The sequence below is a fragment of the Trichechus manatus genome, unplaced genomic scaffold (assembly GCF_000243295.1).
Source record: "Trichechus manatus latirostris isolate Lorelei unplaced genomic scaffold, TriManLat1.0 scaffold00149, whole genome shotgun sequence".
Lineage (NCBI taxonomy): Eukaryota > Metazoa > Chordata > Mammalia > Sirenia > Trichechidae > Trichechus > Trichechus manatus.
In genome coordinates, this window is record NW_004444085.1 from 3896382 (window position 1) to 3914974 (window position 18593).

Below are 18593 nucleotides of genomic sequence, written 5' to 3' on the forward strand. Positions count from 1 at the left end.
CGTGACCTTCGTTCCCAAGGATGATCCAGAACCTTCCACAAATTGAGTTATTACTGCAACTGATAAAATGCCAACATTGTCCAACTCTTCTTCATTGTTAGGGTAAATTTTTATGATTTGTGTATTTTTTATGTATGTATGTATGTATCAAAACATATCTGTAAGTTTGTATGTAATGTTTCCTATGCCAAAGGCAGATAAAGATCAGATTATAAAGATACTGATAATAAAAAGCAATAATGATGAAAACTTAAAAAAAAAAAAAAAGTTTTCAATTTACCTCAGAACTGACCTAAAGCAGAGTTGCTGGAATGGAGCCCCCATCAGAAAGCTGGGGATGATCTGTACTGAAAATATCATTCCTTGATTTAATAAGGGATCAAGAAACTGGAAGGAGGCTAACGAGGTAATAACATAACCATTCCGTAGATTCTGAATATGCGCTAATGGCCAGTTAACAATATCCAGCTGCCTCCAATGGGGGAGAAAATGGACAGATGATATATGGGGCACTATCAAGCAAGGCTGGATAAAGGGGATAACTGTACTGGGAGAAGAACACGGTACTGTTAGTACAGACTTGGTTGGGTAAATAAAGCCTAGAGAAAAGAAGGGCTAACATTTACTGAGCGCCTACTATTGTGCTGGGCACACTTCACTATACAAGGCAGCCCTTTATTACTATCTCATTAGGGATCCAATTATCTTTGAGGTATATTATATTTCTAAGATCAAAGGACATAAACGCACAGATAGTATGTAGCTCAAATCACGTAGGGTAAGAGACAAAGAAATCTGATAATTTAGAAGTCAGCACCTACCGATAACTACTGGGCAATTTAATTACTTCAGTGAAAAGCAACCATTCAAAAAAAGGGATAAAATTTTAGGGATGACAGAATGAGGATGGTTCCAAGGAAGAAGGTTAAGTTAGGCGAGTACATAAATACTTGTATCTCGCACTATAAATACGACGCCCTCTTCCTCTGACAGCTCCGATTCTGTCCTGGGAGGCCCTAGTTTGCTGAAGACCGATGCATGTCCCTTGACTTCGTCGCTGGTTCCGGCAATGGCACTTGCTCAGCGCGACTTGCGAGCCTCCCGCGCCGGGCAGCGCGGAGACCCCACGGTGGGGTGAGCCTGGAAGCACTGCAGAGATCACGCCGAGTGCATTCTTCCGCAGCTGGCATCACCTGCTTACGTCGCAGTAGCCCTTTAGGCGCCTGGGGGCCACTCGAGCTGGGGTCAGCCAGGAAGTGAGGGCTCCCGGCCCCGGTGTTCGCCGGTAGTGACCGGAGTAGTTCCTGGGCTCCACACACCGCTGCTCCCCGCAGTCAGCCACCGAGGCCAAGAGAGCATCCCCCCGGCACATGCGCTCCGAGCGCGGCCCAGAGGCGGGGACGGGGCAGGGAGACAGTCCCGAGGGCGCAAGCAGGAACCGTGGAAGCGGTTCTCGACCAGATCAGACGGCCGTCGCCGCCTCGGTCTTTCCAGCTCGCCAGAGGGCCCGGCGCAGAGGTGGTGGTGGCGGCGGCGTGCTGACCTGAGCCAATCAGAAGCGCCAGCCGGGAGTGAAACGAGCCGCGGAGAAGCCGAGGGTGGGGACAGGGGCGGGCAGGGGCGGGGAACGCTGGCCCAATGAGGGTGCCGCGTGGGATTGACGTAAGGCTCTCCCGGCCGCCGAGACCGCCAGTGCCCGGGCCGCGGTGGGTGAGTGAGGCAGGGGACCGGGTGGAGGGGAACGGGAAGGCGGGATTTCCGCCAGAGTCCCGGAAGTGGGAGGCTGTGTGTTCTCATGCGAACGGGAAGGAGCGTTGGGGATTTGGAGTCTCGAGGTTGAGACATTTTCGGGCCCGAAAGGGGAAGAATTCGCTGTCGCCGCCGCCGCCAGCCCGCGCCGCTCCCCACCCTACCCTCCCCCTCTTTCCCGGCGCCCGTCCGCTCCGCCTCTTCCTTCCCTTTCCCTTCCCTTCCCTCTCCTTTCGCCCCAGTCCCCGCGTGTGGCGCGGTCGCCAGGGCAGCCAGGGCTGCGGCGGAGGAGCCTGTGGCCGGGGTCAGGCAGTGGCGGCGGCGGCGGCTGTGGCTGGGACGGCGCTGACAGGTGAGTGTGGAGGCCGCGGCGGGAGAGTCGGCGGAGGGAAGGGCCGGGCAACTGGTCCACACACACTTACTCCTCATACCTCGTACTTCTCCGACGCCCCCTCCCCCGCCGCCGCCCCTAGCACCGGGCCTGTAGTAGGGGGAGGGGAGAAACCGAGAGTTGGGCGGGGACTCCTCCCTCTTCCCTCCCCCCAGCCGGGCTCGGACCCGCCGCCCGTCTCTCGCCTGTCACCGGAGCCGCCATCTTCCCGCTGGAGGCGACTCTCCAGGCCCTGGCTAGGTCGGCTCCTGGCTTTTCCGACGATTTCCCTTGGTTACCAGTCTCTTTCAGGCCTGAGTCGTGGAGGTGGAGGCCCAGGGCGGTAGGGCAGGGAAGGAGGAAGCAGCTTAATGTAGGGGTTTCTCAGGCCCCGGCCCTTCCCTGGTCAGTTAAGTCTCCAAAGCTTTCTGTATCCCCTAGAGGGCCGAGGTGGGAATTGGCGCCCACCAAAGGGGCGCATCTGCTTGGCCTAGGCGAGTTCCTCCTCCTACTGCCCAGGCCCTTTCCGGACTGACTTTGGAGGGTGGTTTGGCCCCGGAGGATTTTGAAGAGCCTTGGCAAATGCTGAATAACAGGGCGAGGGTCTGGGACCTTCCTGGCTTCTTGCTCCTGTTCCTGAAGCTGGCACTGGAGCGGGGGGGGGGGGGGGGGGGGGGGGGGGGGGGGCGGCGGCAGCTGGACTCCGCGCTGTCAGCTTCTCCCGGACCTGCACTGCGGCGGCCAGCGGCCTCGCCGCCTCCAGGGTTTTTGCCCTTTCCCTCAGAAAGCCAAGTTGTGGTTACCCCCTCCTTCCTGCCTCTCATCTCTTTTTCAGCCTGCCCTAGATTAAGCGAGGTGGTTATACAGTTCTGTTTAATCGTTCTTCGTGCCGTTTTGCCTTTAGGACAGCTGGCTGGGTCATCCAGCTGATGGCACCTCCTAAGAGAGGAGGATGGGGTCATTAGGGCATCGGATTCTTTTAGGAACCAGGAAGTTTGGATCCTGTTGCTCTGTTGTTTGTTTGAAATACTCCCATTTTTCTCTTGATAAACTTGAGCAATAACAAATTCTGAAGGAATAAAGAAAATAGAATCTAAAGATTCTCTGTTTGAAACAGACTGGAATACCCAGTCTCGAACAGATCAGGAAACGCTTGCCATGTGGTTCTCTAAAATCAGAACATAAATTGAAGAGTTGTTCAGACTACGATGTAATTTTATATTGCAACTTTTCGTGAATGTAATCTTGCAGTCCTCCCTCCTTTTTACGTAAAAAAAAAAGGTCTTAAATTTTGCCTGAGATGAAACTTGAAAAAATTACCTGTAGAGTAGCTCTTATCCGGTACCCGTTTGAGACCCTCTCGCTTGCGCCGTAAGTTGCCTTTATCTTAAAGTGGAAGTTTGAAGTTTTAGATAACTAAAAAAAACGAAATTACTTCCCTTGAGTGTGCAGTGAAATAACTTTGTAAATATAAACATTGTGTTTTTCTAATAGAGATAGTATCAATTTGAAGGTGAATATTTTAAATAGGCATGTAAGTTATTTTTTCCCTTGTGAAAGGTTTTTTTTTTTTTCTTACTATGTAGCTTTGGTTGAACTGAGAGTATTGTGCTGGTGTCGTAAGCTGTGTTAAATATTTAAATTGCATTTGAAATAGGTATTAAATTGTAGTTTGCAACGACCACAGGGGCAGAGAGTGATGTTCACTTTTTCTTTGGTGATCAGATAGTATGTGAAATGTGCAATTTCCATACTTCCCCAACCTGCCTGGCTCCCCCTAATTTACAGTCAGGGTAATTTACAGAAGTTGAAATGGTTGTGGCTTTTTTAACTTTTCTCTGTATTTAATATACTGAAAGGTAGTTTTGTATTCAGGCTATAGAACAAATAGCTAAAGCAAGATTTGCTTGAGTTGCTAAAGTGAAATACTTTCTGAAAGGCATCAGATTAAAAAGTTTATTATTCAACCATACATTTGATTTGTCTACGCCACTTTAAAACTTGCATTTGGTTAGAAATTTTATTTCTGTATTTTGAAAAGTTAATGTGAGTTGACTTGACATGAAAAGTTGAGTTGACATGAAAGAATGTCATGGCTTCTTAATTTGTTAGAAATTATTTACTCTCTTGGTGCTTCAGTATATTCCTCATCTGTAAAAAGGTGATAATAGTAGCAGTCACATAGAGCTGTTGTAATACAAACACATCGATGTCGCCTGCTTTTACTGTTTTAATTATTACTGAATTCTTATTCAGAATTATGAAAATGATATTTACCTTACTAGTTTCTAAAATACTTTATTTTATGGCTGTTCATTTTAGTTTAATAGCAGAGAGAAATTTTTAGTCGACCACGTGTATCTGGGCAAAGAAAGCAGGTTCTGAGGACAAAATGTATATTTGGAGAAAGGGATTAACTATATTTGAGTAGAAGCCGGGGGGGGGGGAATATGATAATATGTACAAACGTTTCCTAGCGTTTGTTAAAAATTAATCAAAACTCAAAAGAAATTGAAACCTAAGGTTTATTCCAAGTGGTTTTTCTGTATGCATATAGGGAGACCATTCTGATTCCAAAAAAAACAACATCCAAATTGCTAGAAGCAGGCTGGTTACAATGAAGCTTATAAAGAAAAGAGGAGGGAGAAGATCAACCATAGGCTAATATTAACGTGATTGATTGAACCCTGCCTTCCCCCTTTTACTTAAGATCAGCTGATATCAGGTTACTAAGTGGCCCTGTAGCCTGGCTGCTAAAACTTTGGCCCTCCACCCACCTGCAGCCATGAGACTTTTTGAGATTTAAATTAGGAGAGCTTAGTTAATTGGCCTGATAATGTGTTTAGTGCTTCTGTTCTACCTCCTAGTTCCTTGGGTAGTGCCTGGAGTCTTAAAAGCTTGTAAGCAGCTATCCAAGGTACAACAATTGGTTTCTATTCGCCTGGAGCAACAGAGGAAAAGAGAGTCAGGAATAGGAGGAGGAAATGGAATGTGTGGCTGGTTGCCTCTATGAACAGCTGCCTCCTTGCCATGAGACCAGAGGAACTGGATGGTACCTGGCTATCGTTACTGAACATTTTGATCAAAGATTCTATAGAGGAATCCTGATCAAAAGGGGGAAAATGTAGAACAGAATTTAAAATTCTTATGGAATCTGGATTTTCTGGAGCCATGGAGGATGGATGAACCTCTGAGACTATTGCCCTGAGGTGATCTTTAAACCTTAAACCAAAATAACCCCTGAAGTCTTCTTAAAAGCAAGTACTTTAGCTTAACTAGTGAAGAATGTCTGCATTAAGGGTTGTGCTCTTTCAAGATGTATATGAGATCAAATTGACAACAGCAACTTGAAAAATTAGATAGGAAATTTAGGGGGCAGTGAATTTATGTTAATGGGAGAGGAGTAACTCTGAAAAGGAGGGTGAGAATGGTTGCACAACTTGAAGAACATAATCAGTGTCAGTGAATTGTACACGTAGAAACAGTTGAATTGGTGTATGTTCTGCCGTGTGTATTCTCAACAACAACGAAAATTAAATTTTTTTAAATTTCAGGAAAAAAAATTAGAGCCTAAAATCTTTTTCATTAAATCAGGAGGTAATAGTTTTGTTGACTATCCTTTTCTAGCAGGAAGAGACAGATTTACATTGATGTAGAGCAGCTTTTGTCAGGATTTTGCCATTTGGGTCAGGCTTTTTATGGTTAATACAGGGTCACTGTGAGTGAGAATCGACTAGATGGCAACGGATTTTTTGGTTTTATTTGGTTTTGTGGATAAGAGAAACCTTAAAATCAAAGTAGGATAGGTGTTGTGTTGTTATTAATTTTTCTCTTCAACACATTCATTTTAACAGATTCTGTAGAAAAGTAGCAGAAATTTAGTGGTAAAAAATTCAGAGATATTTGATTTCAGTTCATGTTCCTGGGGATTGCCCTTTAAAAAGAGAGAGGTTTGGAGAATTTATCAAACAATGTGATTTCTACAAGTAAGCATAAATTTTGAGGAATATATTTAAACTCTGTGGAAACAAATATTTTAGTCACTTTCAAAAAATTTTTTGCTGTTGAGTTGATTCTGACTCATGTCAACCCAGTGTGTGTCCAGAGTATAACTGTGCTCCATAGAGTTTTCAGTGGCTGGTATTTTGGAACTAGATCGTCAGGCCTTTCTTCTGAGGTGCTTCTGGGTGGACTGAAATGTCCAACTTTCAGTTAATGCCTTAACTGTTTGCACCACCCAGGGACAGTCACTTGTTTTTATGAAGCAAAGTCTTCACATATCCTGAAACATAATTCTAAAATACTTAAGGGCAGTTTGGGATATTAAGTTGCTAATGGCAATTACAATGAACAATGCCTTCAAGTAGCTCTATCTACTCTGTAGATGTGCAGCAATATTTACAAGTTTTTGTAGTGATAGACCTGTGCTCAATGTTACCAACCAAGAAGTGGCTGACAAACTCCTTTCATGATTATTTCAAAATCTTAGGCTGGACGTCATACTTTCCATTAGAACAGTGATAGGATTATAATCCAGGTGTGCTGATTTTAGTATCGTGCTATCTTTATGGTGGTCCCTTGAGGTTGTAAAAAAAGCTGTGTAGGTATATTTTACTTTAATTTCCATTTGTTTTAGTCCTCATATTAAAGGCACAAATTTTAAGTATGCTTTCATAACGCATGCGTGTGTTCTTGCAGGTTTCTCTTAGATTTAAGGAGTCTTCTTCAGATTCATAAATGCAAGAAAAATATCAGATTATGTTCTTGTAATTCCTCTTATAAAACCCTTGAAACAACCCTTTTCTAAATGGGGAGTGGGAAACACGAACACCGAAATTCTGTTTATGGAAAATATATTGTTAAAAATTGACACTGCTCCGGGTGCTTGCTTGCTTGTACTTTTTGGTAAAACTTTATTCTTGTTATCTTAAAGAGCTCCTTTTTTTGTAAGAGCTGATTTTAGAGTGCATAGTAATTGAGGCATTGCCTTCTGAGAAGGTTAAACTCACCAGTCCTGATTTTAGTTTAAACTTTTGCTCCTAATTGTTATGCGTGTTGACAAGAGATTCTCTTCTTCTTCTGGAGTTAGAACATGAATTTGGTAGAAATGATATGAAATTGAAAGGTAGGAAGCCATTAGGTTCTCTATTCTCTTACTAAAAGAAGATAGTTCCAAAATTATTATATTGTACAGAAGAAATTTTTTTTTCCCTTGTGTAAATGTCTTCCCTAGGAACAGAGGAACTTAGCTTGGTTTTCTCAGTGACTCCCCCACCACCTACTGTCTTTTGTGCCTTCATTGCCTTTATAAACTTTGTCTTTTCACCTTTTCTATGGTGAAGTTGTCATGGCTCCTATTTTAATCATAAAGGATTTGCAGTTGAGTAATGCAACCAGTTTTATGTCTTCTTTCATGGTATTGTTCTTCAGTGTCAACTCTACTGCCCCTGGTAGTGAGACCCTGGGCCATCAAGTGGCATTGTGTAATGTTGAAACATTTAATATTTAACTTAGATCTGTAAGCATGTCACTTACCTTTTTTTAAGGGAAGTTTAATAATTACTGAGATGAGGCTTCACTTTCACTGAAGATATTCTTTATGAAATTTGACGTGCAAAAATTTTGGCTGAAAACTGATAAATTAGGATGGTATTTATTTGCGTGATAAAAATAAAATGCTATCTATTTACACACACCGTTTTAGTCACACTACAGCCGAAGAGGTTGCTTTAAAGCCGTATCTTGATTGTTACACCCTTTTAAAAAACTCATCAGTGACGGTCCCCTGCCTAAATATGAAAAGCTCAGTCTCCTAAACATAACATGCCTAAATCATATGTGGCTTGCTATATTTCTGTATTTTTTCTTCTCTCATTCCCTGCCTTACCTTTATGATAAGCTGGACCACCTTTAAACTCCCACCACTGACCACCGCCTCCTTCTCCAGGGTGTTACATACTTTTTGTTGCCTTTGCTTTTGGTAGTTTCTTTGCCTGAAATATCACACACACACTCACACTCTTTCTTTTTTCTTTTTCTTTTACTTAGTTCCTTAAACCATTTGTTGTGGAGTTGACTTTGACTCATGGCAGACCGCACGTGTGTCACGGTAGAGCTGTGCACCATAAGGTTCTCGATGGCTGATTTTCTGGAAGTCATTCCTAGATCTTTCTTCCCCGGTGTCTCTGAGTGGACTCGAATCTCTAACCTTTCGGTTAGCAGCCAAGCATTTTAACCGTTTCTACAACCCAGGGACTCCACTTAGCTCCTTAAACCATCCTTAAAAGATACTTCAACAGTCCTTCAGAAGTCCTTGCCTTGATTTTCAAAGGTCAGCGGTTCAAATCAACCACCTGCTCCTTGGAAACCCTATAGGGCAGTTCTGCTGTGTCCTGTAGGGTCGCTATGAGTCGGAATCAACTCAACAGCAATGGGTTTGGTTAATGGGTGCAGAAGTAAAAGCATATATATAGAGACGTCTCCTACCTTAGTTTTAGAGAAAATATTTGCAGATCATACATTTGCATGCTTCTGCAAATAGACATGAAAATCTTAACTCTCAAAGGATAGATTAGGTAATTTTTATAGGGTTTCTTCTAGCACATAAAAACTATATTTACAAGATTATATTTATAACAGTTTAACTGGCGTTTCTTTTCATAGCAACCTCTAATGTAGAAAGTGTTTTCAGTAGAATAATTTAAGTGAACTCTAGATTACTGTTTCTCAGTCTTTAAAAAGTATCCCCTCTTTTTTTATTGTGGTGAATATATATGTAACAAAACATTTACCATTTCAACGTTTTTCACATGTACACTTTAGTGACATTATGAACATTATCATGTTCAACAATCAGTGTTATCTGCCTCCAATTTTTCCACCATCCTTAACAGAAGCTCAGTGTCCCCTAAGCAATGAGTCTCTCTTCCCCACTCCTTCCTGCTGTTGGCAACTACTAATAAACTTTGGTCTCTGTCTACACCTGCCCACTTTAGACATTTCTTACGAATTGGATCATACAATATTTGTCCTTTTGTGACTGACCCATTGCACCCAACATAATGGCTTCAAGTTTGATCCGTGTTGTAGCATGCACCAGGACCCCCACCACCTCTCCCTATGGATGAGTACATGCTCCTTTTCATAACCATAAAAATCTCTTGCTTCTTTATTTTCTTTTAAATTAAAACAAATTATATCAAACAAAAAAGCAATTAACATATTGGAAATATCTTTAAACGTAAGTGGATTTTTCCATTTTTTTTTCTTTGTTAAGAATCATTTAAAACCAGTCTCAGTCATGTGAAGGAGGGTCACTGAGAGGAAAGAAAACAATTCTTTCCTTTTCTTTGGCACATATTTTTAACCAATCAGACACTAGGGCTACAAAGATGAAAGAGGTACTAAAACTTTTTTCCAAGGCTGATAGTCTAGGAGGAATTAGGAAATTGAATTGTTTTAAAGTAATGTAAACTGGCATTTGGACTCTTCAAACTTCCATACGTGAAACTTGATGACTCTTAACTCCATACTTCATTATGTAATGTTTTCATAATCATAGCATATAGTATATCCTGTGTCAGGTATTCTTTCTCTCTCTTCCCTGCTTTAGTTTTCTTCATAACACTTATTACATTATAATATGCCATGTAATTTATTTACATATGATCTGTCTCCTACTACTTGAATGTAAATTCTGTGAGATCAGGGATTTCTGCTGTTTTGTTCATTGATTAAAAAACCCAGACCGTAATACGTGCTATATAGTATGCACTAAATTATTTATGAATAAATCCAGGCTTATAATGGTAAGCAAAAGTGATAAATTGCCCTTTTCCTTGGAGCTTTTCTTCCATTGAGGGAGGTAGACAATAAAGTAATCAAATATAAAAGTACAATGTGATAAGATACAACAACAGTACTACGTGTAGACCTTGAGGAATCAGGAAAGTTTTTCCAAGGAAGCAGTGGTTGAGCTGAAATTTGAGGGACTGAATTTGAGTTGAGTAGATGAAGGATTGAGGTCAGGGTGAGACAATAGCAAACAAAGAGAGTGACATGTGCAAAAACTCTGAAGTGGAAAGGGGCAAAGTATTTTGGAGGAACTAATTTAAACGAAGTTTGAGTTGTTGAAGTAGAGTAAGGGGAAAGGTGGCTAGGGGAGGTAGGCAGGGGAGCTGGATCATACAGGGTCTACGGTCCTGGAGTAGGTTGAGAATTTTGCTCTTCATCCCAAGAGCAGTTGAAAGCAACTGGAGAGTTTTAAACAGGAGAATTACATGATCAGAATTGCCTTTTAAAAATATTCTCATAAAGAATAGACTGGAGGAGGGCAAGAAGGGATGCACACAGATCAGTATTACTTTGTGTTACATTACAAAGGTGATGAACCCTCTTCTAGTTACACTTCAGTTTATCATAATTGAAAAGGCTGGACTAGTGTAAATGAAGACTAGCTTGCTTAGAACCCCTTTAATTTATATTACACATAATCATGTATGTTTAAAAAATACTTAAAAAAGTTTTTAGGTGATGTATGCCTTAAATCTGCTAGTATTTGTCAGTTGCTTGACATATTTGTAATTACTTTCAGATTGTATTAAGGCAGACTAATTAACAGATTCCTTTTTTAGGAACATCTCTGAAAAATAAGAACATTTTGTTTTAAAATTTCAAAAAGCTTTGTTTTATTGTCACAGCTCAGAATATAGGGATAAAACATAGTGACTAATTTGATATAGATTTACAGGTTGCCTTAGTGATTGTCTTTCTGTGAACATGTTAAATATTTCCCTTTTCATTTGCTTTTTGTTTGTTTGTTTATCCTTTTTCTTATTATTTTCTCCTTTCAGTAAGTTTTCATTTGCTTGTTGCTAGTTGCTGTTGAGTCGATCCTGACTCATGACGATCTTGTGTGTGCTGAGTAGAACTGCTCCATAGAGTTTTCAAGGCTGTGACCTTTTGGAAGGAGATTGCCAGACCTTATGTCCAAGGCGCTGCTGGGTGGGTTTGAACCACCAACGTTTTGGTTAGTTGTCTAGCACCTAACCATTTGCACCACCCAGGGACCCTAAATATTTCCCTATTCAAATTTTTTTCTGAAAAATCAGCTCTTTTAAAATCTTTTCTTTAAAGACTTCATATTTTTATAAACAATATTTTTCATTTTCATTGTCGATTATATCTTTTATATTTCATTGTTGAGATTTTACAATCTATATAATTTTCTGCCTAACCATTTGAAAGGTGTATCTAAACTGTGTGTGCGCACATGTGTCTGCAGGCCTGTGTGTTTATAAACTGTGTATAGTGCTGGTAATCCATTGCTGCCTAGCTTATCAGTACTTCTCCGTAGTCAGAGAATACTATCAGTGCCCTTTAAAAGTAGACTTGAAGTCCCTATAGAAAGTTACCTTTTTAAAATCTAGCCATATAGAAAGGCTTCACTTGTGTTTTTAGGAAGTAGAAACATTTAGGTAGAATTTTCAAGAAATAAAGCTTCACAGCGTTTCATACCGATGGTCATTTAGTGTGTTTCTCTAGTACTGATTATGTGGACGCGTAGGGTAAAAATCTTTTTTGATAAAACTTTCTCTGGAATTAAGTTCCATATTTGTTTGCTTAATATCTGTACCACCAGTGATACTTGTTATCAAATTAAATACTATTTCAGGTTGCCTCTCAACAGGTCATCGTATAAACGAGTAACTGATGAAATCAGCAATATTTGCTTTTTCACTCCTTGTGTATCTAAGGAAAGGAGGGTAATTAGTGAAGACCAAAGGATGAATCTTAGCTGTCATAAGGAATAAAGGAGTATCATCAGTGATTGCTATGCATAAATACATACTTTAGTTTTCAAAGCGCTTCCCATTTCTTTGTGTATATTGGTAAATTTTATCTATTCTGCTGGATTCATTATCTTTTAAGGCTCAGTGTAGGAGAGCAGGTGTGAAAGGACCAGAGCAGAAAAATAGATGGCCAAATAAAACTGCAAAAGTTTTCAGGCGTGCAGAATTTAACAGTCTCTGTGACCTGGCGAAACTCCAGTTAGAATAAAATGTTTTCCTCCAGAAGAGTGCCTTGGGATCTTAAATGATCATAAATTTTATTATCTTTCAGTCAAGCCCATGGAGGTGCATGGCACTGCTGTTCTTTTTTAAATTCAGAATATTTAAAGTGTGTTGTCATTGTGGCAGTTTTTATTCTATTATTGAGTGTAAATTTTCCATGAAATCACATGAGATTATAGCTGAAGATAAAAGCCATACATCAAATGTTTTCTCAAAGTCACATGACAAAAATCTTATTACTAGATAATTTTATGAGTGGGACAAATAAAAGTTGGATCATTAGACCCAATAAGTCTGAGAGGGAAGCCTTTCATTCTTTTTGACTGTTCGTATAATGTTAAGTGTGAATGAAATAACACTTTGAAATAGAAGAGTCATTTTCTGAGACTTTTGAGTTTTGATCTACATTATTTTATCAACTGAGATTTGATAACTGACTTCGGAAAACATTTGACAGAAAATGGTATAATATTGCAGTTGTAGTCTTAGGATTTTAGATCTCTATAAAGATTCAGAAACTGAAGCAAGCCCATAGAGGTAAAATTAGAAATACTGCTAATTAGTTGGTGGCAGAGCTAGGACTGTAACTTTGTTCTTGTCTCTTACTTCAGTATTCCATTGCACTGCGATTATTGAAACTCACTTAAGATACTTTTCAAGGTGTATCCTTAACAATGGAATTTCAAAAGGAAAATTGAAATTGGTGGAAGCATTAATTTTTAGGTATGCGATAGAATTTTAAGTGAGCATTTTAATGTTTTTAAGTTCAGAGTCTTAAAGCAGCTGTTATACTCTGCTTATACTTTTTTAAAAAATGATATTATGCTTTTATTCCAGGAAAACTAAGGGTTTTGTTTGTCATTTTAGGTAATTTATTAACTTTAATCCAGGTAGGAATGCGCTAGCAGATATTCAACACTCTCTGAATTATAGTTTACATTTTCATCTTTGAGAAATAGTTTAAGAAAATTCATATAAATCAAATGATTTTTGTCCTGAAACACTCAGTTATTAATTTTAATATCCGTTCTGTCAACAGAAGGATCTATCTTCATACTTTGGAAATGTCAGCATCTTTGTTCATATCCATCACTTTTTTTAAAGACATCAAATAAAGAGAAAGTGACATCCTATGGGCACTACAGCCACCTCTCTTGGCCTTTAGTTTACCATCTCCAAGCAACTGTTTTTGCTTGCTTCCTGTTGTGTATGTAATAGTTTCAGATTTTTAACAACATACAGCTTCGTACAAACTGTAAGAAATTAATGCAAATTGCAGCAGTTCCCACCTCAACAATGTATTTGGTTTATGATTTGGAAGACTCAAAGCCGCTACTTTTTTTTTTTCATTTATTCTTCGGAACACCTGTGTACTGTTTGGGAAACTGAGGCCTGGAGATAATTTTGCCTTACAACACACGATAAAGGAAGAGCAGAAAATGGGATCTTTCTAGCTTCTTGCGTCCAAGCTCATTGCAAATAATACCCAAATCTAAGAAAGTGCAGCCATTCTACCGAACTCTTTGGATCCAAATAAGATGATATATTTGATCACTTAAGTCCTACATCATAGTTAAGCATCAGAAAATCAAGTTTTAACCAGAAAGTTTTAATAGCAATTTTTATGGTGATTATCTTAAAAAAAAACAAAAAAAAACTAATTTTTATTTTAATCTTTTTTTTTTTTTTTTTAGCTCAGGGTTACTTATTAAGCATATACAGTAAAACACGTGAAAGCCAGAACCTGTGTAAGGCAGAGACCTGTCAGAGAAGAACAGCCTGTCAGAGAAGAACAACTCAAATATTTTCCACTAATAGAGAATGATAGAAAAGTGATTTAAGATTGCACCCTGTCAAAGGCTGAAAACTTGCGGCACCTGGAAAAACAAGGCAGTACTGTTGAGTTCCAGCTCTCACAGGTTTCACTGTACTATTGGCTAGGTACTGAAGCAAGGCATTTGGGAGACAAAGATGAGTAAAATGTCACTTACCATCAAGAAGCCCTTGGTAGAGAAAAAAAGTAAAAATATGATACAATAATTACAGTTTAATCCAACAGGATAAGGTAGAGTGGGAAACAGTACCCTATGGCAGCTCAGAGGAGGAAGTAAGTGCCTTTCACTCTCTGGAAGCCCCTATTCATGCTTCACAATACAGGTTGGCTGTTATCTCCTTGGTGAAGCCTTTAACATTCCCATTGGCCCTCACTTCAGACTTCTCTCATAAGACTGTGACTTACTTCCATTGCATATTTATGTTTCCCATGAAATTGTGAGACATGGAAGTTATAGTGATTATCTTTGAGGTAAAGTTTATTCCACGTCATAAGACTGAGAGAAATTAATGTACTTTGCTGAACAGTAATTCAGAATTGTTGAGCAGATTGGAATTTTAAATAGCCAGTTCAGATTCTGGCGGTTTGCTTGAAACTTTTGTGATGGTGTTAGGCACGTTGTCTGTTGAAATGGGAATAAAGAGATACCTGTATTACAATCCTAACTGGCCTATGAGTTGTAATCTAGTTTATGTATAAAACGGAGAAGGTATTATGTCTTGGATAGATATAATTTGAAATATTAAACTGAAAGGTTATCCTAAGTAATATATGCTTTCACATTCATACTTTTGGAATTTAAATTCCCTTTTTTTTTTTTTTTTAAAGTAATATTATTCTAGGAGCCCTGGTGGTAAAACAGTTAAATACTCAGCTGCTAACTAGAAAGTTGGCAGTTTGAACCCACCCGGTGGCTGTGAGGGGGAAAGACCTGGCAATCTGCTCCCATAAAGATTATAGCCTAGAAAACCCTATGGGGCAGTTCTACTCTGTCACATGGGATAGCTAGGAGTCGAAATCGACTCAGTGGCACCCAGCAACAACATCACTTTTAATGTTCAGGGATATTTGTTACATTTTTAATATTAAATAGTTTACACTGTCATTTTGGAAAACTTCAAAAGTATCTTCAATTGTAACACCTAATATTTGAATATTATAGTTTAATTCTGTGCTTGGTATGAGAGACTCTCACTTTCTGAGTACAGTTTGGTATTTCACAGCTTTCCAGGTCCTGGAAATAATAGTAATGGCTAAATTTTTTAAGCACGTGCTCTGTGCCAGGCACTGTGCTGTGCGCTTTACATGTACTAATTCTCAAAACAGTTCTGTAAGATGAAGAAAATGAGGTGCGAATTGGTGTGCCCAATGTCACTATCTAATAAGCGATGGGGTCAGGATTCAGACCTAGACGCTCTGGCTCCAGAGCCCATGCTCTTAACTAGTGCATTACTGTCCTCCTCAGACATTTTAACCTGTTCGTAGACGGACTTAAGGAAATCCTTAGCCTGGGAATTTGTATCTAAAATTTTTAGTATATCTGTTTTTCCATTGACAGGATTCATACCTTTCAGCAGATTTTTAAAAGGGTCTTTGACCTCTTCCCCCAATGCAAGCAATTATTTTATTGTGTGATTGCCACTTAGGAGCTTCCTCAATGATTTTTGGTTGTTATTTTGATAATTAAGTTAAATTTTTAAATGCTGGTGTCACTTTGTGTTTAACTCCTGTATGTGTACATAAAATAAAAATTAACTCAAAATGATTTTACCCTAATATATAAATATTGCCTTTTCCCATGTTAACACATCATTTGGAATATGTAGCAACAGAGGTGTTTACTTGGAATTATCTCATTTTCCTAAGCTTTATATCGTTAACTACTAGGAATTTCTTCCCACGTGCTTATTGCTGTGAAAGAAGAAATTATTAAGCATGTTTTCTGAGATTCTACTCTTACTAGGTACTGTATTAGGAATACCAATAGTAAACAAAACCAAAAAAACCTGTTGCTGTCAAGTCAATTCCGACTCCCAGTAATCAAAACTTTTTGAGTTGGAGAGACATTTTTAATTGGATATGCTCTATTATTGGATTTAAAAAGTTGGTGAGAGTACATAGAATAACTAACCCAGACATTGTTGATTGCTACTCATAATGACCCTATAGGACAGAGTAGAACTGCCCCATAGGGTTTCCAAGTCTGTAAACTTTATGGTAGCAAACTGCCACATCTTTCTCCCACGACTGTTGTGTTCGAACCACAAACCTTTCAATTAGTAGCTGAGCGCTTAACCACTGCGCCACCAGGGCTCTTTGTATCTGAGTTAGCTATGCTTATTTTTACTTTATCCTGAGTGCAAGCCATCACAGGGTTTGAGCTGTGGAATAATGAGACGAGTTTCATGTTTTAGGAAGGTAATTCTGTTGAAGAATTGGTGGGGTTGGTGGAACACTAGAAAAAGGGAGACTATTAAGAAATTCCAGTAGTAATTCAGTTCAGAGATGATGGTTATCTGAACAATTTAGTGACAAGAGGAATGGAAAGGTATAAGCTTATTTGAGAAAAAGGTTAAAAATTATTTTGCAGATTACTGGCTTGGGTAGCTGGGTAAATGATGTCTTTCCTTGAAATAGGAGGGATTGATTGTCAGTGTTTATTTGTTTTAAATAAGGAGTGGGGGATGGGAATGGCTTTATTTTTAAACAGTTGATTTTCAGAGGAGTCTGTAGGCCATAAAATCTTCATTAATTTTCTTAGATAGCTGCACTGAAATTCAGCATATAGATGTTAACTGAAGCCATGAAAAACTGAGAGCAGAAAAGATAACTGTAAGGAGACCAATGAGGTGAAGCTCAGAAACAGATGTTCACGGAATCCAGTCGCCAGACTTGACACACACTTGCTGGTGAAAACATCAATAGCTATAGAATGCTTAATTCTTGTGGCTGGTTGGCTACTCTACAGTACGTCCCTGTAGTTCTCTTCTTATCAGTTCAGTTGTATATTTACCAAGAGTCAGTTTTGTTTGTTCCCAAACTTGTTCGTGTCAGTTGTATTCAGTATTGCGATTACATAATTTAATATAAACTGATGAAAGTAGTGCAGAAATAGTTGTTTGAAAACTTTGGAGTGTCTCAACAAAGCAGGTCACTAAGAAGTTATAAAAAATTGAGGAATAATTTTAGAAGCATTGTGTCATTTGTTCTGTTGTACATAAGGTTGCCATGAGTCGAAGCCAGCTTGACAGCAACTAACAACAAGAAATTCTACATTATGCATTATGGATGTGGCTTATGTGAGAAAGAAATAAGAAAAACTAATCAACTGACTCAGTCTAAGAAAAAGGCCTGAGTGAAGGAACAGTTATGTTTAAGTTAAAATGATTAAATATTCATGTATGATTTTGTAGAATCACCTACTTTTACATTTTCCTTTTACAGTTACTTCCAATCACATAAGGCAAGAGAGATTTTACAACATTTAGTACAGAGGAAGAGCATTCCAAGGAGATTGAGAAAGAACAGCTAAAGAAGTAGAAATACCAGGTAGGTGTGGGTATCACCAAAGTTAAGGAAAACCAAAAAAAAAAAAAAAAACAGGAACCAAGCCCGTTGCCATTGAGTCAATTCCAACTCATAGCAACCCTATAGGACAGAGTAGAACTGCCCCATAAGGTTTCCAGGGACTGCCTAGTGTATTTGAATTGCCAACCTTCCGGTTAGCAGCCATAGCTCTTAACCATTAGGCCACCAAGATTTCCAAGTTAAGGAAAGAAAGGGTTTTTAGAAAAAAAGAATGGTTAATGTCAAATGTGACTGAAAGATTCAGTAGATCTAGCAACAAGCAGTGATTGGTAATCTTGGAAGGAACAATTTCAGTGGAGTTGTAGACAGAAACAAATTTGTGATGGATTAGTTGAGTGAGGAGTCAGGGAGATGGTAGGAAAGAGATAACCGAAAAAAAGACCAAAACCAAACCACCAAACCCATTGCCATTGAGTCGATTCTGACTCATCGAGACCCTATAGGACAGAGTAGAACTGCCCCATAGGGTTTCCGAGGAGCAGCTGGTGGATTTGAACTGCTGACCTTTCGGTTAGCAGCAGAGCTCTGAACCACTGCACCAGCTGATCTCTAGGAGACAGGTAAATATGGATACGTCTTTAGAGTAGCTGTATCCTAAAAGAGAGGCAAAAAAGATGTAGTATTAGGATAGGTTTCTCCCCTCAGCACCTTTAGGTTTTGTCCTCCCTCCCTTCCTTCTTTCCCCTTCCCACTCTTCCTCTCTTTCACTTTGTTTTTAAGACAGAATAGGCTCAGGCATGTTTTAAACAATGACAGGAAGGAACCAGGGAGTAAGAGATTGAAGATACAGGAAAAAAAGGCGTAATTGAGAAGGTAGGGAGGGAATGAGTAGAGGAACTAATGTTAGATAGGACCAGTGCTCCTTCAATGAATAGAATATGTGTTTTCTCTAAACCTTCATCTCTAGAGTAGCTTCTTTGATGTAGAAACTACTGAGAAAAACCTCATTCTTTCTATGAAGTTTTTTTTTTTTTTTTTT

At 39.4% G+C, this 18593-nt stretch overlaps 1 protein-coding gene across 11 annotated transcripts in view; it reads left to right on the forward strand.

The window, feature by feature from the left end:
* The first annotated feature begins 1947 nt into the window (after positions 1 to 1947).
* LARP4B (La ribonucleoprotein 4B) overlaps positions 1948 to 18593 on the forward strand; it is a 130429-nt gene continuing 113783 nt past the window's right edge. For 2 of the 11 annotated variants that reach the window (XM_023740157.1, XM_023740155.1), the window contains exons 1-2: positions 14092 to 14299; positions 16788 to 17575. The gene's annotated coding sequence lies outside the window, so the exon portion shown is untranslated. The other 9 variants (XM_023740160.1, XM_023740156.1, XM_023740161.1 and 6 more) reach the window with 9 other exon arrangements.